Raw genomic sequence first — 21,458 nt, forward strand, 5'->3', positions numbered from 1 at the left:
GAAGCGAAATTTCAAGGTCATATGGTATGTCCATGTTTCCCTTTTGAGAAACTGCCAGACTGTGTTCTCAGGTAGCCACATCTATATACTGTTTTTATACACAATTCAAACAAACTCCATGAACTTGTTTCCAGTGAACGGAAGCAGCAAATTAAAAGTAACGCCAGGAACATTGTTGTGGAAAGGAGCAATGAAGCTGAGGAATCACTGCTTAAGAGTGATGAAAAGGACAGAAAAAACAAGAAGGCAGTGTAAAAACTAAAACAAAAGAACAAGTACAGTCCTCGATGTGAGCTGAGCAATCTCCATCTCTATCTAGAGTCCAGACAGTCACCGTAGAATTGATACTTGAACTGTTTCCTGCCATTATAAGGAAACCACAAACTGCACTCTATGCATCCAGCATAAGAAATCATCCAAGGGCATAATGTTCTGTTAAATATGACACGAAGCTACAGTGTGATTACAATATAAGCACTATGTATGTGAAAAATCCATTCAGGTGACGCGTTGTCTTTCCAGATGTCAGTAAACAATTGTGATATTCTGGAACGTCCATTTGTACCTGCTGCAATCCACAGGGCATTTGCACATTCCATTTGGGGACTCTGGTGATGCCGTGATGACCTTGCTAAGGGTGATGACAGACAGGGTAACTTCCTTACCAAGAGGAAGAAGAGGTCTTTACAAGATTGCTGAGGTTTCTTAAATATGGAGTAGCTTCTTCAAAACGTTGCTTTGATTATCTGAGTGCTAAAGAGTAAGCACAGGAGAAAATGTTCTCATTTTAAAGACTATTCAATTAGCTTTACTCATTTTTTTAATTTATGCCAGGTGAGGTTATAAATTAAATTTCTGGATTTTTAAAAATTATTTCTAAACTTTTAAGAGATTCTGTTTATTTTCTGTCTGTATGGTTGAAGGATCATTTTTTCAGTACACGTGTATCTATAAACAATATTAATGAGGGAAAGAGGCTATCCCGGCACTTTAAATGTTAATATTATAGGGATTACCAAGTAGTATTTAGACTGGAGAGCAAATTTAAGCGTGAATGCCTCCATGACCGAATCAGATGAACATTCGTGGCCTTGGAACTATAGACCCATGATTGGTTCAGTTAAGTTCGCTCTTCAGATTAGGCTGCTTTTTTATTTGATGTGACGAAGTAAAATTTTATGATAACTCCATGATGTGATGAATGTAAAAAACATACACACGCATTTGGCCCAGTTTATTATAAAATGTGATTAAAAAAAAAACCACTTCCCCGGTGGCCCCCAGTCAGGACTCAGCCAAAAGGGCAGCTCATGCATGTGCTGGAGAATAGTCTTTTGAGAAGCGAAAACTCTCAACTGCCCTTGTGCCCCAGATCTGGCTCATAGATGCCATTTCTGAGCCTGACCTCACCTCGGGTTCCCGTCACCTGGACTGGTGTCTCCTTACAGCAAAAAAAAAAAATGCCCATTTCTCTTCTGGGAAGCACAGAGACCACAGGATGTCAACGCACCAAAAACGCAAAGCTTGTGTCTCCTCCCACGCCAACCACACCCACCCTGTGCCTTCTGCGATGGCCCCAAGGGGCTCCTATCCTGACACAGTATCCGTCTTCTGTGTTAACCATGTTCTGCTCAGAGAGCAATGAATGACCAAACTTTTTTGTACTTCCTTGGGAGAATAATGGCTGTACTTTTTCAAATGTAATGGAGAATCAGTGGGTCTTTGAGGTACTGTTATTATTTTTCATTAACAAAAAACAATATTATTATTTCCATCTTGGAAAATTCATCCAATGTTTATTGGACTGGGGTTTGGGTCCTTTGAAACCAGACCAAGGAAGCTGGCATACATCTTCAAGCAGAGTGCTTCCTAACCAGGAATAATGGTGTGATAATCTTGAGTTATGAAATGTGTATTTAAATGCAGTTTTATTACTTTCATGTACATTGCATATTACTAAGCAAGATATAAATCTGTATTACTATTAGGAGGTGAGTTAATGAAAAAAATACAGTATCACATAATGTATTATAATTATAAAAACCCGGTAGCATATGGAAGTTAATTGCTAGGCCCAAAGCTGAAATCATGCAAAGACATTCTAAGTTTATTGATTGCATGTTTCAAGACTGAATTGCTTTTAGCTTAAATTTGTGGTGTTCCTCATTGGTATCCAGACCATTCCCAGACGTTTTTAGGAGATATATAAATTTCGCTCAAAATCACATGTGCTAGGGAGGTGACAGAAAAATCTGAATGAGTAGAGTTCAAGTTTTTGTTCAAACTATATTCCAAAAATAGAATGAGCCACCAAGGCAATTATATGGAGATAGGTAATATATAATACGGGAGCGCCACAGATGGAATTAAAAGTGGAAGGAACATTGAAAATGCGCACTTATTAAGATCCTAGAACAGTTTCTAGTATTTGCTATTTTAAAAAAAAGTTAATTAAAGGGTTTACGTTTCATCATGCATGGTAAAGAACAGACAGGCATTATTATAATATGAAATGCTTCATTCTCCAGCAGGGTTTAATTTAGAGCAGCAACAAAGAGGAAACAGTGAGAAATGTAGTGGGTGAGATGCTGCAGGCACGTGGCTTGGGCTCCAGAGTCCTGTAGGAACTGTTTGGAGGGGGCCAGGCAAGCCCAGCGCTGCCCTGGGAGTCATGTTTTTTCTGAAATTGTTTCAGGCTGAAGTGTTTATGGGAGACTGTCCGCAGGTTATATACGCACCTTTGAGCACCTAGTGGAGATGCACAGCCCTGATCACGGCTGGCCAGGTGGATATCAGAGCGCTGTGCGGACCCGAAGTGGCCTCTGAAGTCACCAGCCCGGCCTCGTGGATGCCAGCAACAGCAAAGACAGTCTGCAGTCCAACCCAGAAACCTGCGTCCCGTACGTCTAGCCTACTGTTATTTCCTCTCATGCATCTGCCTGCAAGTTCAGAAGATGCTCCAGAAAAAGAAAAACAAAAGACTTTTCTTTATGAAAATCATTTGTTATAAAGAATTTCACAAAAAGTGAACAGAGAATGGGAGTGGTGGGAGGTGAATCGATCGGTAGTAACTGAAGAGAATCCATGTCTGTCTAAGGTGAGCCCTCTGGCCTGGGTTCTCAGGCGGGAAACCTCACCCAGCAGGATGGCAGCAGCTCCAGTGCTGATCTGCAGCGTGTTACGGATGCTGCTCCTGCAGAAAAGCTACCTGGTAACTGAGAGACCTCCAACCACACCCTTCTCTCCGCCCTGCCCCAATGGTTTAATGGGATTCTACTGTGTTATTGAATCATATTTATGGACATTCCATCAATTCATCTTACATCTACTATACTTCACGTTATCTTTCTCTCGCTTTAGAGCACACTCCTTGGAGGCAGGAGAATAGATCTTATTTACTATCTTATACTCAATATGCTTTATAACTCCCTTACCAGAGTAGGTACCAACACATGGAGAGAGGGAAGGATAGAAGGATGGCAGGAAGGAAGGAGGGGAAGAGAGAAGGAGGAAAGAAAGATAAGCCTATAAAAGACCAGAAACTGGATATCTTCAATAAAAACAACTGGATGTTTTAGCAGTCTTAATCACACTTCTTTCAAAATATTATGGAAATGTAATAGATTCTATTAATATTTATATCTTCTATTACCTTCTCAAAAGTCTCCTGGTAGAAGTTTAAAAATATCAGCTCCCATATCTTATTTATATAGCTTTTTTTTCAAAAACTCAAAATAATCGTGTCCATATTTTGAAGTATTCCATCCATTATGGTGTGCTTGTCATAAGGACATATATTTCCAAACTGGATCTATATGGACGTCTATTATTTTAATGTGCTAGTCCTTACGGTTTTTGGACACACGGTTTTCATCCAATGACCTATTTACGCTACATTTTATTCTATTTTTGTTTTAATAAAAATGGATTTACGTGAAATATGTGTATGCCAGGTGTGGATCAGCACGAATATTTGTTTGGGATTAGATATAACCAGCACATCCTGCTCTACACATCTTGGTGGTGTGATGAGGTCACGTGCTTTCACTGGAAAATTAAACAGCGCTGAGTTTCAGGCTCACTTTAATGGGGAAGTCATTTGTCTCCTGAGCTACCACCCTAGCGATCCCTGGGGCCATTCGGAGTGATAACACCACCCAATGAGGCACCTTTCAAAGCCCTGTAGGGTGCTGGGGGCACTCTTAAATGTCTGACTTTGCCTCACAAGACAGTTGTAAGGTTGAAATGAAAGAAAGTAAAGCGCAAGTCACCAAAGCTGCGTCTGTTAATACAGCACAGCCCTTCCTGCCTAAAACAACCCTACACCCAAGACCAGGTGCACGACCCAGGCAGGTACACGTCTTCATGCCCATCCCTTGTGCTCATCTCTTGGAAACATCCACTCTTCAGCACAGGACCAGTCCAGGACACCTCTCTGGACATTACAATGCACTCTACACAGCTGTCTACAGAGTCATTGTTACTGCTTACGAAGGACGAAAACCACACCTTCTAAAGTCTAATCTAGTCTGGTCAAGTAGGCACAACTAGTCAAAATGACTAGGGCACTGCTCTAGCAGCCATCTGCATTTCTTGACGACTGCCCAGCATCTTTGGGGTAACCACCTTATATTTGGGGATTTTCTCACATTATGCATTTACCTCCATAAACTGAAGATAGGAACTTGCTTTCCCAAACTCTCTTGCAACTAGGATGCTGCCGTATTATAGGTGCTCCCCAATTAGATGCTCCATGGAGGCTGCAGTTTTGAAGGGAGCTGTGTGAGGGAGTAGGACCCCAGTGGGGCCCAGCTTTGGGGAGGTGGTAGGGGAGGTTGTCCACCATTTAGAGTGTGGCAGTGGTGGGGGTTCTGGGGCCAGTGGCCAGCGCTGTTGGTGAGAGTTCCATCCAGGTTCAGCAGCAGTAGGTAGCCTGGGCTCCCCAGAAGTCTGTAGGATGCCTAATAGTCTTGAATAAATGCTCTTCCCGATTAGGATCGTTGGAGTGGATTCTGTTGTTTACAATGAATTATAATGTGTAAGAAGAAACTGGAACCAGCTGAGAGGTTTAGGATTCGGCATAATTTCAATCATCTGAGACCTCTCATATATCCCTTTCCAACACCCAGGGTCCCCTTCCTTCTTGGTCAAACTTTCACACAAGATCCCTGGAGAGTCTGTGAATTCGACTAGCCTTGTCATTTGTCAACCACAGCTTCAAACTCTGAGCTTGGTTTTGTATTACTCAGCCTTGATGCCGAGTGAGAACAAGGGGCCTATTAGCACAGACATGGAAAGTCCCTTGTTCTCTGATGGAGCTTTGAGCCACAGACTTCAGACTCTGAGATCATGACTCCTTTAAGCTCCCAACACAGCCCTAAGTGGCCAGCCCACTCCCCAAGCCCTCATACCTGCCATACCGTTCTGTGACATAGCCACTTGGTGTCCCCAGACCTTGCCTTCTGTAGTCAGCTCACTTCAGAGACCGCAAGTGTCATTTAACTAGACCTTTCATTACTGAAGGCCATAAGTTGCTGAGTCCCATCCCCTAATAGCATCAGTCTTCAATGACTTCAAGACCCCCAGGACAACACGAGAAGCAAATTCCCCTTTCCTCAATGACCAATGACCTGCAAAACAAGCCATGTGCACCTGAATTAAGGTTCTTAGACAGAAAAATATAATGCACTCTAGCCAGTTGGAGCAGAAAAGGAATTTTTTAAACGAGATTAGGATGTCCACAGGAACAACTCTGACACAAACCAGCATCGTGCTGGTCATTCTGACCACATGTGCCCTCAGGCAAAGGCCTTGGAGACCCGGTCCAAACATAAATCCTTTATTCAAGGAGCAGGACATTAGACGTTAGACCCAGGCTGGTCTTTTGTGCTGAGTTTAGCCAGTTAACTCGGTGAATACAACAGAAGGAAAGGAATAAAAAGGTCATATTCTAGACAACCTTTCCTTTTAGGGAGGCCCAATGCCAGCACTCCTTTCTCTGGGGAGTAAGTCTTCCGAAAACTGAGACGAGGAATCTTGAAAGGCCAGAACAGAATCAACCTGTGCTTCCTGCGTGGAAGGAGGATGCTGCAAAGGCGGGGAAATTGCTAAAATCTAAAGGAAGTGGCTTCACCTCCTAATTTTTCCCGGGTAGCCCAACTCTTTCCAAGTTACAATGCCAATTAAAGTCTCCCTAACACATGCGAAGATAAACTTTGCAAGTTTGAGTGGGAAAACTTTGAAGCTTGGAGTCGCATCTGCAGACACGCTGCATGCAGGGGATCCTGAGATGCCCTCTGTTCTTCTTCCGGAAGGATGCAGCAAAGCTGCTGTTTTCTTTCAAAATTTCCCTGTCAGCTCCCGTCCGTTGAAGGAGCTTGTGTTTTCTTTCCTTTGCGATTCCCTCTCACTCTTCTGAGCTGTCTCTTAAAAAGAAACATGTTGTCTTTATTACAATCTCCACAAGCAGAGTTTGGCTTTCCTTCCTATTTATTTATTTTTTGTACATCAGGTCACAAGGGATTGACCTCGCATTCTGACCCTTTCTACTAGGTTTTCTTTGAGCTTTTCTTGGCCAAGAGGCAACACAAAAAAGACTGTCTTAAAAATTTGTTCACATCCATTTATGAAAGGGAAGGATAAAAACATTGAGGAACTGCTGCCCGTCATCGGAAGCCGTGCAATTTCACCTGTTTTCAATCTGCAGTCTTTGTCACCGACTCAGAAGCTGGAGATCTAATGACTCTTCCAGGGCCTTGCTCATAAACAAAGAGACGCGTCTCGGGCTCCAGCTTTCTTCTTTCATAGAGACTTTCCTCTTCACACTTAAAACAGAAATGCATTTTCTCTGAGAAAGCGCTGACAGCAAAACTTGCTTTCTCAAGGCAGGAAAGTTGCTTGCCCCCAGGCTGTGAGCAGCAAAGCACACAGGGCCCGTGGCTGAGCCGCCCGGGCTGGCTTTCATTGCTTCCACAGTTCCCTGCATTTAAAAACAGCCCTGCCAGCCCCCGGGAAGAGGAGTGGGCAGCACGCTCCGTGGGATGGAACTTCAAAACAGTGCTGTTAACACGGAGACAAAGTTCTCTCTGCACCCCGTGGGGGTCCTCGCAGGTGTTTGTAACACAATAAAGCCACCACACATCAGACTCTACCATCCACGCTTCTCTACCTGGAAAAAAAAAAATCTAAGTCAAAGAAAGACAAAAGGATATTATACAGTTTTGTCATATTGAATTATATTATTAATAGACATCACTGCAGATAAAATTACATTCTTTTATAGTATATAGCATCAAAATCTTGATTAACGCAACAACCTGGTTTGGAGTCTGTTTTCTTCAATGTGAGGCCTTGATTGTAAGCCAGCAATGAAATTGATCTTTATTTTGATGGATCTCATTTAACGCCTGGGAACCAGCTCAGCTTGGATCAGGGACTTTTCCTCCTCAGATCAAGACATGATGCAAGATTTAAACAAAATAGAGTTTAATTGTTGTTGTTTAAGCATAAGTGTGTGAAGCACAAATTTCCTCGTAAAGGAATATTTATGGACCTGCTGCTCTTCTCACTTCCTTTCATTTTCATTCGTCCCTGGCATATGGGGATTGGATAAACTCATCTGCACGTAAATGTAGGATATACAAATGACATGAAAAAAGACATTGTTAAGAAACTAGCCACTTGGGACTTTACAGAGCATGGATTAGCCTAAGAAGTTTTGAAATGGATAGTGCAATGCGTAGGCGGGAGGACAGAAGCGCCAGGTAAGGGAGTCGCCTGGGAAACAGGGATCCCCCCATACCGCCCTGTGCTGGGCTGTGAGGTGGAGGAGAGCCTCTGGGATTTGAGGTTCTTTGTTGCAGCAGCAAACTCACTCTCACACAGACTCACTTCTTGGGGCAGAGACCTACAACATTCTGACTGTAGGGAGGGCTATGGGCAGCATTGTCCCCCCACCACATGTCCTCCGAAAACCAGGTCTGTTTGGGACCAGCCAGAGGAGAAACAGGCTTCTCTCCAGGGCATCCCAACAGCAGCCTTCAGAAGGACACATGTTGACCTGGGCTGTCCCAGAGTGATGGGCTGCTTGTCAAGCACCTGGAGGCTGGTTGGGTGGCTTGATCCTTATGAGGAACAGCCACCAGGCTGTGCATGCATAGCGGCCATGCCAAACAGTCAAGAACCAAAGCTCCCCTTGAATATACTCACCAGTCTCCTTAAAACCATAGCTACGAGGCACATACACTTGAATTTGTCCTGTCTTGTTCCATAATGCAGACATCAGTATCATGTCACGTGACGGCTCTACCCAAGGAAAGGGAAGGAATTATTCACATGGGTTGGGGTTAGGATTGAACAGAGCATTTTATGCCCTACATAATTATAGGGTGGACTTTTCACTCTCAGTACAATTTTATCAAACTTTAAAGTTGTTAATATTTATTTATCCATTTTTTAAAAAAATTCTAAAACTGAATCTTTGCAGTAAAAAAATTCCAAAACAAATATAGAGAGAAATGGACTCTGTATAAAAATACAGAGAGAAAAGTCAATCCATGTTTGGAACTAACTTCATAGGAGGCAAACCCACCCCTTCTGCTGTAATTAGCACTTAAGTTTTTCATTGAGAGTTTTCTCTATTCTAAAGGGTAAAAATCATAAGAGAGCCTATCTCCTCTCTCTTGAACAAACAAAAGGGATTTGTCTCTTGTTGAATATACATATATTACAGATGAGGAAACCAAGGGCCAGAGAAATTAACTAGCTGAACAACAGTTCCCCTGAAAGGAAGGGGCTCAGCGGTCATTTGGGAACAGGTCTGAGTGACCGCAGCCCACTACCATCTTCTGGGGATATTCGAGATGGAAAAGATCCAACACGGTCTCATTTTCCAAATTTTAAAAAAGTGATTTAGTATTTTGTATTTGCAGTTCAAAATGGAGTAGAATCTCAGGGTCTAAGATTATGTAAAATATGATGAAATAGTCCTCCTTGTGTCAAATGTGGAAAGGCTCCCTTTTATTTCCTTATTTTTCCCGATATAGGAAATAGGTTGGGCTAACAGATGAGGTTGAGAAGCTAGAGCAGTAAGGGATGAGAAGGGATAGAAAAGACACAAATACTTGCATTTTATTCTCTTTTACTGAAGCCTGATATAGTGACTATACATATATATATCTCTCTTCATGTAACGGCATAGGTACTCTAGATGTATAAAAAACCTTACCGAAAATAGCAAGCAATATGTACCTAATGATTAGGGTTGATGACTTCAGGTCTTGCGCTGCCTTTCACGTGGATTTTCTGGATTCTGTTGCCCACTTCCCAACGTGTCCCTGCCTCCAAGCATCTCCATCTTGAGGCCTCGCCCCAGTATTCACTCAAAGCTGAACTGCAGAGTTATCCAGGTTGTTCTTCACGCCCCTCTTCTGCTCCATCGGCAAGTCTTCTGTTGTCTGCTTCCTACATTGGCCTCAATTGTTAGGACCAGGAATTACATAACTGTGTCAAGGTATGGATCCTGGACTGTGCACTGGGTGACCACAAGGCCCGTAAGGATGGCCTTACAAGGTCTTAGAAGATGTGTGGTTAATGTTGGGAACAAGAGGGTGTATTAAGATCATCGTGTGTCTTGGGAGGCTCCTTGCAAAATTAAATAAATGAATGAAATGTTAAAATTTCTTGGTGTAATTTTGACAAATATTTTGAAATCCATATTATATATCAAAACAAAATTTATTTAACACTATCCAACATTATATGGCAGGTATTTGTTACTTTCTGCATTTCGTAGGTCGGAATTTGGAGCTCTGGTGGGCCAAAGGAGCTACAAGGGCATGTCCCATGTGGTGTTGGAAGAGAACAGAGCTGGTGAAAATCAATGTACAGTGAAGTTCTCGTGACCCTCTCCTGCTAAGTCTGCCACGTTCTGTAAGTCTCTAAAAGCACTCGTAAAATCGAGTCTCTGTACTCTCAAGCCATCTACTTACAGAGGTATCTTCAGGCATTAAATTGTTTTTAGGTTGTATAACTTGAGACTCAACCTTTCTTCCGTGGATATTTTCCATGTCATATGCTGAAAACTATAATAAGTCAGTAAATTAATGACCCAAACAAAAGATATTTAATTTCTTTGATCAAACATGATGTGAACTTTGATCTCACCACAGAACGTTTTCTGCTGTGGTTTTGTTCCATTTCTTGCTTTTATAAGTTTCACTGTATTCACTCTTACTTTGCAAAGCATCTTGTCTGGTTCACACTGTAAGAATTGTGGCAGAACTGTTTTGGTTCCCAACATATCAAGGCTTGGCATAAACAATTTGTCCAGAAGAAGCCTAATTATGTCTGGCTTGGGCTGCCATGTTAAGTAGGAACAATCGCGGACTGAGAAGGACTCCTCTCCTGGCACTTATGCAGCCCGTGGAGCGTGATGGGCCTGCTGAGTCTGTTTCTATTAGCGCTGTGTGGTTTGCATAAAGATGCTTCGACTCGCTTCCCTTCTCTTCCAGCTTCCCAAGCTGGCAGCTCCCGCGCCCTTGCCCTGTCCTGTTGGCATCACCCAGGCACCCGGCAGCAAGCCTGCTCCCTGAATACAGAACTGACCCCAGACTTTCTTCCAGCCAAGACAGGCTGACACTTCCAAAGGGCGCATTTTGATGCTTAGTGAGTGTGAGTGTTTTTGGGTGCACAAGCCTCCTTTGGCAGACCTGTACATAGAGCCAATGCAAAACATAAATTCAGAAATAAGGTAGTTCAACACTGTCAGCATTGTAAAATCTGTGAAATGCTGATTTGTAATTGGAAGTAACCATTACAAAATCCTAAAACAATCTACAAGTACAATAGAAACATTCAAGTAGAAAATAATAGCAAATGTGTACACGCAAAGACATGCTGAAAAAGAATGGCCATCGTGTTTCTGTTAATAAGTGAGGAGGGGAAGCAGAAGATAAACTGTAGGTCTAGGAACGAAATCACCTGAAAGAAAAACGACAAATGGATTGGTTTTCAGAAAAACTTCGTGGCTTATCTGATAGTGAAGAAATTAATTTTTAATAGTATAATTTCAAAATAAAAAACAACTATCATTTACGACATCATGAACATATGTCTTAGAGAAATGCTATTTATTTACCCAGAAGTAAAGATAACATTAAAATTACAAAAAATACACTTGCTTGTTTACCCACTCGTTTATTTAATAAAGACTTATGTGTCACTGAGTTAAATTCTTGGCAATTCTCTACCGGATGTCCAACAAGCTCACCTTTGTTATTGAAGTTAAGCTTTTTGGTTTTTTTCAGCTCCCTGTATTCTGAATCTTACAACCAGAAATGAGATAACCAAGAAAAATCCTACTAAACATTTCTTAAAAACTGACTTTTAGTTTCTGGAAATTGGATAATTCCCTAATTATCTAAATTAAAAATAAATTTTCTGCTAAGGATTCAAATGCAAATTATGAAACATACAAATTATGAAACAAACCAATATTTTGAAGGTCAAGTATTTAATCAAATATTTAGTCTATATTAAAAAACAAAAAGCTTTGACTGATTTTAGTCAGTGGGAGGCTGCTTTGGCATCACTTTCGACTCTGAAGATGCTGAAGGGGGTTGGCAAAGGAGGAACTCGAGGGAAGCCCTGGACAGAGGGCTCCTCGGGTGGTCCCACCCCTCACTGCCTCCGCCTCACCCACAACCAGAGCCCCTCCATCAAGCTCTGGGATCTGGACCTATGAGTTTCCTGGGGCTGCTGTAACACATTACCTTACACTGGTGGCTTAAACAACAGAAACTTACTCTCTCATAGTTCTGCAGCCCGCAGTCCAAGATCGGGGTATCAGCAGGGCTGCGCTCCCTCCAGAACCTCTGGGGAGGACTCTTTGCCCCTTCCAGCTTCTGGTGGCTCCTGGTGCTCCTTGGCTTGGGGCCACGTCACTCCAATTGCTACCTCTGTCCTCACACAGCCTTCTCTTCTCCGTCTGTCTTTTCTGCATATCTCTTTTAAGGACACTCGTCACTGGAGTAGGGTCCACCCAGATAATCCAGGATGATCTCCCTAACTTAAAACCATTAAATTAATTCCATCTGGAAAGACCCTTTTTCCACATAAGGTCAATTTACAGTACCAGGTATTTAGGACGTCAACATATCCTTTTGGGGCCACCATTCAGCCCACTGCACTAGGCAAGTCACCTTCCCACTTCACTCCCACATGTCTTTCTCTGTTATGCTCTCCCCACAACATACCTGTGGCAAGAAATGTCTACAAAGTTATTACTAAAATCTGAGAATTTCTGAGTATGATCGATTTCAGGTGGAAGGATGACTTGCGTTCGCCCAGCACTAATGGGCACTGAGCTGGCCTCTCAGGATCACTCTCAGAAACAAGGCCACCAAAGAACTAACCACCATTCCATCAGACTCGATGCTCCCTTTGCTTCCACGTGGCCTTATTCAACGATTCCACAGCCTCCACTTGTTATCCGTCATCACTGCCCACCAAACGATCCTTTTATTGGCAGCTGGACCAGGGCATGCTTCTGAAAAGTCACATTGGATGGCTTCTTCTTTCAGCTTCCACAACTGCCCTGCCTTTCTTCCTCATAGGACCATTCTCCAAAACCACCACTATTCGGCTTTTTAAACCAGTTTTTTGTCCTGCAATCCATTTGTCTATGTACAACCCCTCCCCCCAATTGGGCAGCCCATCCCCAGGGGGATCACAGGGCCCTGAGTCCTTTCTGCCTATAGACACCCAGGCACCAGCCCTCTCCGGGCACGCATATCAGAAACACCCGGAGATGAAAATCTTGCAACGTTTAAATTATGCTGCTTGCCCCCACGGGTGCCTGCCAGCACCGTCCTATCTTTCAATCCAGGGCTACTTTTGGAGGAAAGAGTGTTTCACCACATGACTGAACTTTCCCACGGCCTCCAAAAAGGGTTTTCCTCACCTTTACTAAGCACAGGTAGAAGTTAAATCGAGTTGGTAGTTGCTATTTAATAATTCATCCCACTTAAAATTCAAAGTGCTTTGCTGAGACCTTTCTGGAGCCATGAAGCGCTTCCAGAGGCCTCATGAATATTGAAGTTCTGTGGATCCTGTGAAGGATTTGCTGGTTCATCCAGGCAATCCACTGCTTTTATCATTTCTGTCAATTACTTTTAACCACCACAGAGTACTAGAATTCTCATTGTTCAGAATACCGTCCTTGACCATGAAAATGCTTTTTTAAAGAATTACCTCAAGCCGTAAAATCACATAATTACAGTGGAAGGGGAGGGCCGTTGCTTCATGCACCTTCTCAGCTGTGGGAAGCCTCGGCTACTGCCTGCTGCTGTATAATAGAAACACTTTAATAAAGTTTAATATATTAAAGAGTTAGCACACGGTGGTCTTTTTGAAAGAACGACATTGTACCTGCATTTATATGGAGATTTTTTTTCCATAGGTAATTCTCACTCCAATCAAATTTCATACAGTTTTTAGTTTTTCTTTATTAGTCATGTACAACTTGGTCCCTTCCTAGCTATTACATATTACTTATGTTTCTAGTTCAGTAGTTTCTCTGAGATCCCAGATATGCCCTACAGAAGGAATAATGAAACTAAGTAAAATTTTATTACCAGGGAAAATGCCCATGGCTGTAAAAGTCTTTTTATAGTGGTAATGTTTGGTTTTAATATTTAATAAGCATAAACCACCATAAAGAAACATAACATTATGTTCAATCCCTTGAAGGATGGTGAGACTTGAAATTGTACAGGTGAATTTTTATCTGATGTAACTAAAAAGGGCTTGGATGGACTTCAAACCTAGATCCAGAATCCAGATGTCCTCTAGCTCCAGGGAAACCCAGCTCTTAACGACAAGTTCATCAACTGTGTGTTCTAAAGAAACAGAAAGTCAAGAATTTGCAGGTATGCGGCAGTGACTCACTTTTGTAACATCTGAGGATGAAGTCAGAACATGATTTGTGGATAAAATAAATCTAAACCCCAGGTAAATGGCTTAAGCGTCTCTGAGTTGAATCAGAATAAATGGTTATATTTTCAGAGTTGAATAATTGCTCCTAAAGTTCCTTGAAGAGTGCCAAGTAAGGAGGATGTTACTTGCTGAGATTAATTCCACTCCATGGATTTTTTTAAACGGCCAAAGATTCAGTATTAAACTATTCAGAAAAGAGAGGTCAAAGGTGACTCACTTCTACTTTGAACACATTTCCTTTTCTTGACTTTGACAGCTGTCAAATGACACAGATTTATAGCACTTAATTTCAGATCCCCTAGGGTTCAAGTGTAGGTTGATTTTTTTTCTTTCTTTTGGTCGTGATTTGCGTGGGTCTCCAGCTCCAGTGAGAAACTCTAACGAGACTTACAAATGCTGGGCTGAGGGGTAGGGAGAGGAACAACCTGAAATTAAAAAAAAATATATATGTGTGTCCACTGAAATGAAGTTAATTTTTGGAAAGTTAAAAAATACGAGAAAGGTAGCATTGTAGCTGAAACACAAAACGAGAAGAAAATTTCATTCACCAGTTAAAACTGGACTGCTCAGCAAAGAATGAATGAGATTCTTATGCTTGTTTGGAATTATGTGGGCAAAATAAGAGTAAAGACATTATTTTATTAATTTTGTTATCTAGTTATATCAATCCATGACATGAAAGAAAACGATTAGAAGACCATGGGAGTCTTCCAGGTCTGTTTTTCAGTGTCACTCATCAGACTGGCCCATACATACATGCTGATACTGAATATTCCCTAGGAAGAGACAGCAGAGATGTGGGCTGAGGCTGAGTGGGGTTGAGGTTGCATGCTACCTTTCCCACGCTATAAAGCTTTTTCAGTTTCTGGATCAGAAGTGGTTTGATTGACTGCAATGGCCAGTGTCCATGTAAACTGATTATTAGGAGCTAATATATACAAATCTCATAAGACAATCATAGATGTTAATCACTTGTGAACAGGAACCTATAGCAAATAGTCTTTATAGTATCAGTCCCACAACTAATAACTATAAATCTCGGTCCTTAGGAATGGGCGAATTCACTAACCATCCTCAGTCCAGGCGAGTAAGCATGTTCCCCTTCCAAGGTCAGCCAAAGAGGACCAAGTGAGACTCCCAGAAAGAAGGAAAACCAGGACCAGCACAGTCTGGCTGGTGAGAGAAGGTGTCAGCTGTTGTCATGGGTGGTGGAATGTGCCTGCAGGTGTGTTAAACTGGAATGCTGATTTGTCCAGCGAAACAAAACTAGCCCAGCAAAACAGGAGTGTGGCAAAGCATCATCCAAAACTGCATTATGTCATCATTACCCCTATAACTCTGAGAACACACCAAATTCTGTCCTTTGGAAGCTGGCCCTTAACCGTGCTTAATGTTTTGGAAGTTGTATGAAATTATTTTACTCCAGTCATGTTTGATTGCCATAATTTCAACTCACCTCTGCAGATGGTGAAATGACTTGAATATTTATGTACTTTTTGATGTTTAGTAGCATAAGCAACATTAAGCTAATTTAATTGTTTTAACTGGGTAATGAAATAGTCCATAAAAAGGATTATGGTTTCATATAAAGGCATTACTTTGCATTTCAAACTGCATTTTCCTTACAATTTCCTAGACTTTATTTAAGGCAGTGACCATCAAACTTTAGTGTGGTACGAGGGACCCAAGATGTCTGTTCAAACATCAGTTCCTTCTCCTGAGAATCTTGTTCAAGAGATGAGGCCCCCAATGTTTGATTTTTATCAAAATTCCCAAATAATTTTGATGAAGGTGCTCCATGGACGACACTTGGAGGAATACTGCTCTAAACTATATTTTAGCATTTGTAAATTTTCATGAGGAATGGGCAATAGCATCTGTTTGTATCGACCCCAGCAAAGATCATTTCAGAGTCATTTGAGAATCACCATCGTTGTTCCTTAACCTTCACACAGTACTGGGGACGAGGGCATAGTGGTCAGCACGCTGTGTGCAGAGCCATCTACTTATGGCAGAATCCGAGCATCATCTCTTACCAGCTGAATAAGCTCCAATCACTTTTGATAGCACAGCTTAAAATGTGCCTACTGGTGCACAGTGGGCATGACAAGAGAACCCATGCTATTCGGAGATGAGCATTGAGCAAGCTCTCTATTTGTATAATATATTTAGCCCAGTGCTGGGCACAGAGCACACGGTTAAGGAATATGAGTCATTTTTAATATTATTCACTTTTAATTACCACATTTAACACATTTCAGTAGCTTGTAATGTGTCTTCTTTGATGATGCAAATTGTCCAGGTAAAAGGCAATGTAGACACAATATAAGCTGATACAGTTTAATGAAATTAAGAATTAGTGACCTTATATTTGATCTCAAATTTGCTCCTATGACTTGGTGGAAAGAGCACTGTGTTCTACTGTGAACACTGAATTTACGGTTATTTCCCAAGTCTTTTCTATAGTGCTATTATCAGTAAGAAGTCTTTGGGAAAGCAAATAAAAGAGTGCTTTTCCCCAAGAATCGTTGGGAGGCTTCACTGATACAATGTTACTGAATGCGGCTAGAAAAATAAAAGACATGTTAATCGTAAGGGGCATCACATCTCAACCTTAATCTCACCGTATTGAAGATACCACAGCTAGACTTCCCTAATATCCCAAACGATTTAACTCTGCTGCCATTGTCACAGGTATTTGAATGTCTTCTTGGCCAAAAGAAAACTAAATTTGCTAATTTTAGATATAAGCATAAATATACACCCTCTCTGAGCTTTTGTATAGGCTCCCACTGAACACTAAACAATCATCTGAATCTAAAAATGAAAAAGGAGGGAAGGTTCTTAAAAGACAGACTGAGTAAAAATCATCATTGAAAGATTGACCCTTTGGGACCGAGCTACTCAAAGGATTTGAAATTAAGACTGAAACTGTGTTTAGTTCCTTGCATAATAGGTTGACAAATCAATTTAGTTGTAAACATGTTTATTTGATTCTCAATTAGTTTCATGAATGGATGATAGCAAAAGAAAGAGGGTATATCCATATATTTATCTATATCTAGATAGGTAGATGGATGGATGAATAGATTGATGGATGGATGGATGAATAAATGATAAAATGATAGATGGTTGGATGGATGGATAGACAGATAGATAATTAAGAGTTTGAAGTAATAGTTGAACAGTGACTTCATTTTGTAAAATATAGAATAGAAAAAATAGGTATTTGTTAAATTGTTTGTATTTTCCAAAAAAATAAATAAAACATAGATTCTATCCAAAGTAAAAGGATAAGACAATAGACTGAGATGAAAAAGAAGCTAAATGAACTAAAGAAAAAACTAAGAAATATGAAAATGGAGGAATATAAAATAATGAGCATTATAGTTCTGAATCAACACTGTGGGAAAGAGAATCTGTGCTGTGGATGACATATAAACTTCATATAGCGGGACATATAGTAAGTTTTACGTGTCTCCCATACCTTAACTCGTAGTTAAAGTTCATCTCCATTTTCTGTGTCTGGCGTATCTCATTCAGCATAAAGCCCTCTGGGTTTGTCTATGTGGTTGCAAATAATGGGATTTCCTTCTTTTTCAAAGTGAATAATATTCCATTGTGTATATGTATATATATACCACATTTTCTTCTGTTGTTAGACATTGAGGTTGTTTTCACATCTTGGCTATTATAAATAATGCTGCAATGAACATGTGGGTGCAGACGTCTCTTCAAGATGCTGATTTCATTTCCATGAGATATATTGGGATTGCTGGATCATATGGTAGTTTTATTTTTAATTTTTTTGAGAAACTTTTATATTGTTTTTCATTTTTGCTGTGCCAATTTACATTCCTATTAACAGTGCACAAGCATTCTCTTCTCTATATCCTCATCAACAGTTGTTGTCTTTTGGGTTTTTTGTTTTTTATAACAGCCATCCCAACTGATGATTTGCGTTTCCCTGATAATTAATGATATTGAGCACATTTTCATATACCTGTTGACCATTTGTATGCCTTCTTTGGAGAAATATCACATACTACATGATTCCATTTATACATGGAATCTAAAACTGTCAAACTCACAGAAGTGGAGTGGAATGGTGGGTGCCAGAGGCCGAGGGAATAGGAAATGAGAGATATTAGTCAAATGGTGCAAAATTTCAGTTACGCAAGATGAATAACACCTGGAGATCCAATGTACCATGTAGTGCTGTTGTTAACAATACGGTACTGTGCTAAAAAATTTGCTAAGGTGACAGATCACATGTCAAATGTTCTTATCACAAAAGAAAAATAAATAAATAAATAAGAGTGCAGAAGAGAACTTTTTCAGACAATGGGTAGGTTTATAGCATGGCTTGTGGTGATGGTTTTGTGAGTGTATACTTACTTCCAAACTCATCAAGTTGTACACATTAAACATGTACAGCTTTTCGTATGTCAATCAAATCTCAAGAAAGTGATTTAAAAAATGTTTTAGTAAAATTTACAAAAAGAAATTAGATATCATTTGGTATGTAAACATAATGTCTAGTGCTTGTATATAGAGGACCCTGGCTGAATTTTTTGCATTTGTATATTTCTTTTATATTTGCAAAAATTATGAAATTCTCCCTGATTTAGTGGATTTCATATCCTTTGATGGAAAATTGTAATGAAACAAAATTAAGGATCGAAAAAATAGTTCGTCTATGCTTTAATATCATTTGATATCAAACTAAACAAGATGTCACTTTTAACCAAATTATTGACAGATAATGCATAAATATGTAAGTTAAATTAAAGAACATGTGTACTTGTTAAATGGGAAACATGAAACTGTATCTTTAAATTTTAACCATTACTACAGACTATATGAGAATAAAACAGAATAAAATTTTAATGATATTCTGAACTAAAAAAATTTTTTAAGTAAAATCACTGCTTTGTTATGTAACAGACAAAACGCTTTTTTAAAAGAGAAAATTCCAAAGGGGATTCATCAGACATGTTACTGCAAAAGGAGTTTATGGACCCAAAATGCTTGGGAAGCCCTGCGCTAACAATGTTTTAGTTAGAAACTCAAACCTTTCTCATGTCCACTTAGTGGGCAAATCTCCATTATTCTTCTTGCAACTTGGTTTAGGCAACAGGGATCTTGCTAGAGAAGATATTGGTGGGTCACTAAAATGGAACAAACACCAAGCAGGGGGTGTTTTTGGAAAGACACCTGCCCAGGGCCAGGTGATCCCCCCTCCCCCCGCTGTGATTCGATCCTCGGCTGTGCCTTGTGTGCTGGCTCCAGGGGCTATAAGCGTGCTGTGCCAACCCGTAGATTGAGACTTAAGATATCAAGAAAAATTCTCTCTTTCCAAAATGAAGCCAACCCCTGGCTTTTTGCTGTGGTCTGAAATTTTCCAGCTTTACTTCTGAGAATAGAACGCAAACAAAATTCAATTCCTGAGACAGTAAGTAAATCATAGACAGATTACCACCACTGTCGGGTTGTGGGGACACCCTTGTCAAATGCTGTGCTGGCATCCCTAAGGAAGGATCAGACCGCCTGGACAAGCATGGTGGCAGGTCTGGACAGGGACTCTGAGCGTTAGGAGTTCATGGGGTGACCAGCTGGCGAGATTGTGAGAGGTCTGGATGCAGAGATCAGGCAGAAGAAGAAGAATGGGGAAACTGCAACATTGCCCACGGCCACCTAGTCTAAAATAGGTCCCCAAATTAGGGCTTCCAGGTCAGTAATATTCTGTGTGCCATAAATCAAGCGAAAATTATGCACTAACCTTCTTACTGGAAGTCTTCAGGGAGTAAAGCTTAGAGCTACTCTTCAGATGACAAGTTTTATGATTTAAACATTGGTTACGATTTCACACTTCCAATCATTTTTAGACATTTCAATTGATTACTTTTACTCAATTTCAGTTATTTCAGTTACTCACTTGAGATATTTTGGGAATTCTCTCTTCTCCAGTTTGTTATAAACCAAAGACCAGGGCTTCATGGGGATGTGATCTTCCTGAAATACTTTGTTCCTAGTATGCAATCTTTTTGAAGAGGACATCACCCATCCTGTCACCTATTGTCTTTCATTGCTAGAACTTTGTCATATTTGGACAACAGGATTTATTTTGGTGAATGTCCCCTTGTCCACCAATGTGTTGGCTTTTATCTGAGCACAGACTGGCATACGAGGGTAACCCACGTGGGGCTGTGGGCTAAAGTCAACTCCCACACTGCTTTACATTTTAAACCTCATGAGGAAATGTTCAACTTTCACTCATGACTGATCATTGTAAAATTTTTACGGACGTCTCTCAAAATGGCCCCACATTGCTCATATACAATTTATGTTTACACATGTGTGCTGATTAATCTATTTTTAAAACAAAGGTCATCCTGACCTTGACAGGTAGGTGTAGGACTTGAGGTTGTCTTAAGCCACAGATCCAAATCCAAGATCCCCGAGGTGCTCGGGGCAGAGAGGATACGTGGCGCACCCTCTCACTTCTTCTCCCAGATAACGGAGCATTAATAAGGTGTGGACCAGTTGCCAGTTTATCAGTCTCAGGTCCATGTCCACCCTCCATTGTCTGCTTGGTCACAATGGAGTGGGACCCTGCAAATACTTCTCATTTTCCATTTGGCACAATGGTAAACTTTATCAGTAGACGGTGCTGGAAGGACATTGCAGGAGGAAGGGGCTTATCTTCCTTCTTCTGAGGATTCTCTCTCTGCATGTCCCTGCAGCAGGCACAACCTCTGTAGCACCAGGCTCTTGCTGTGTGTCATGCCAGCTTTATGTGGCACACCCCATGGGCAGTCAGGAGTTATAAGACACAGGACTTCCTTGCAGATGGATCCCTATGACCTCCAAAGAGTGAACTCCTACTGAGTCCCCCTAAACATCCAACTGAGAACACACTGCCTCCATCTGTTGAGCTGCAGCCACACTTTATCCTACCGGGGCTGCATCTTGACCCAGGGAGAGGTCTTACAGATTGGCCCCTTTTCCAGTGCTCTATTTCTAGTCCTAGAGCTGGGGTGGCTCCCTGCATCTTCCATTTCTGTATTCCTTAAAGCTCTCTTTAACCCTTTCTAGCCAATCCCCCAGGATGCCAATACCTAGCATAGCTAATAATTCTTGATACTGAACTTTCCCCGTTGAAATTTGTGTGTGGTTTCTGCCTCCTTACTGAACCCAGATGGATGTGGGGCCTCCAGAGCCCATGTTGATGTTTGCCCCAATGTCAATCCTCATTTATCTCCACCCTCACATTAAATCTCAATGGCAACAGTGCTTGGATGTGGGGCGGGGGGTGGGGGTGCGTGTGCTACTGGCATCTATTGGGTAGATGTTGCTAAACATTCTACAGTGCACAGGACAGTCCCTCCCTCCCACCCAAAAAGTTATCTGTCCCCAAATGTCAATAGTACTGAGAGCTGATAAACCCTGTGTTAATTATT

This window comes from Equus quagga, chromosome 9, assembly GCF_021613505.1.
Source record: "Equus quagga isolate Etosha38 chromosome 9, UCLA_HA_Equagga_1.0, whole genome shotgun sequence".
In the NCBI taxonomy this organism is placed as follows: Eukaryota; Metazoa; Chordata; class Mammalia; order Perissodactyla; family Equidae; genus Equus; species Equus quagga.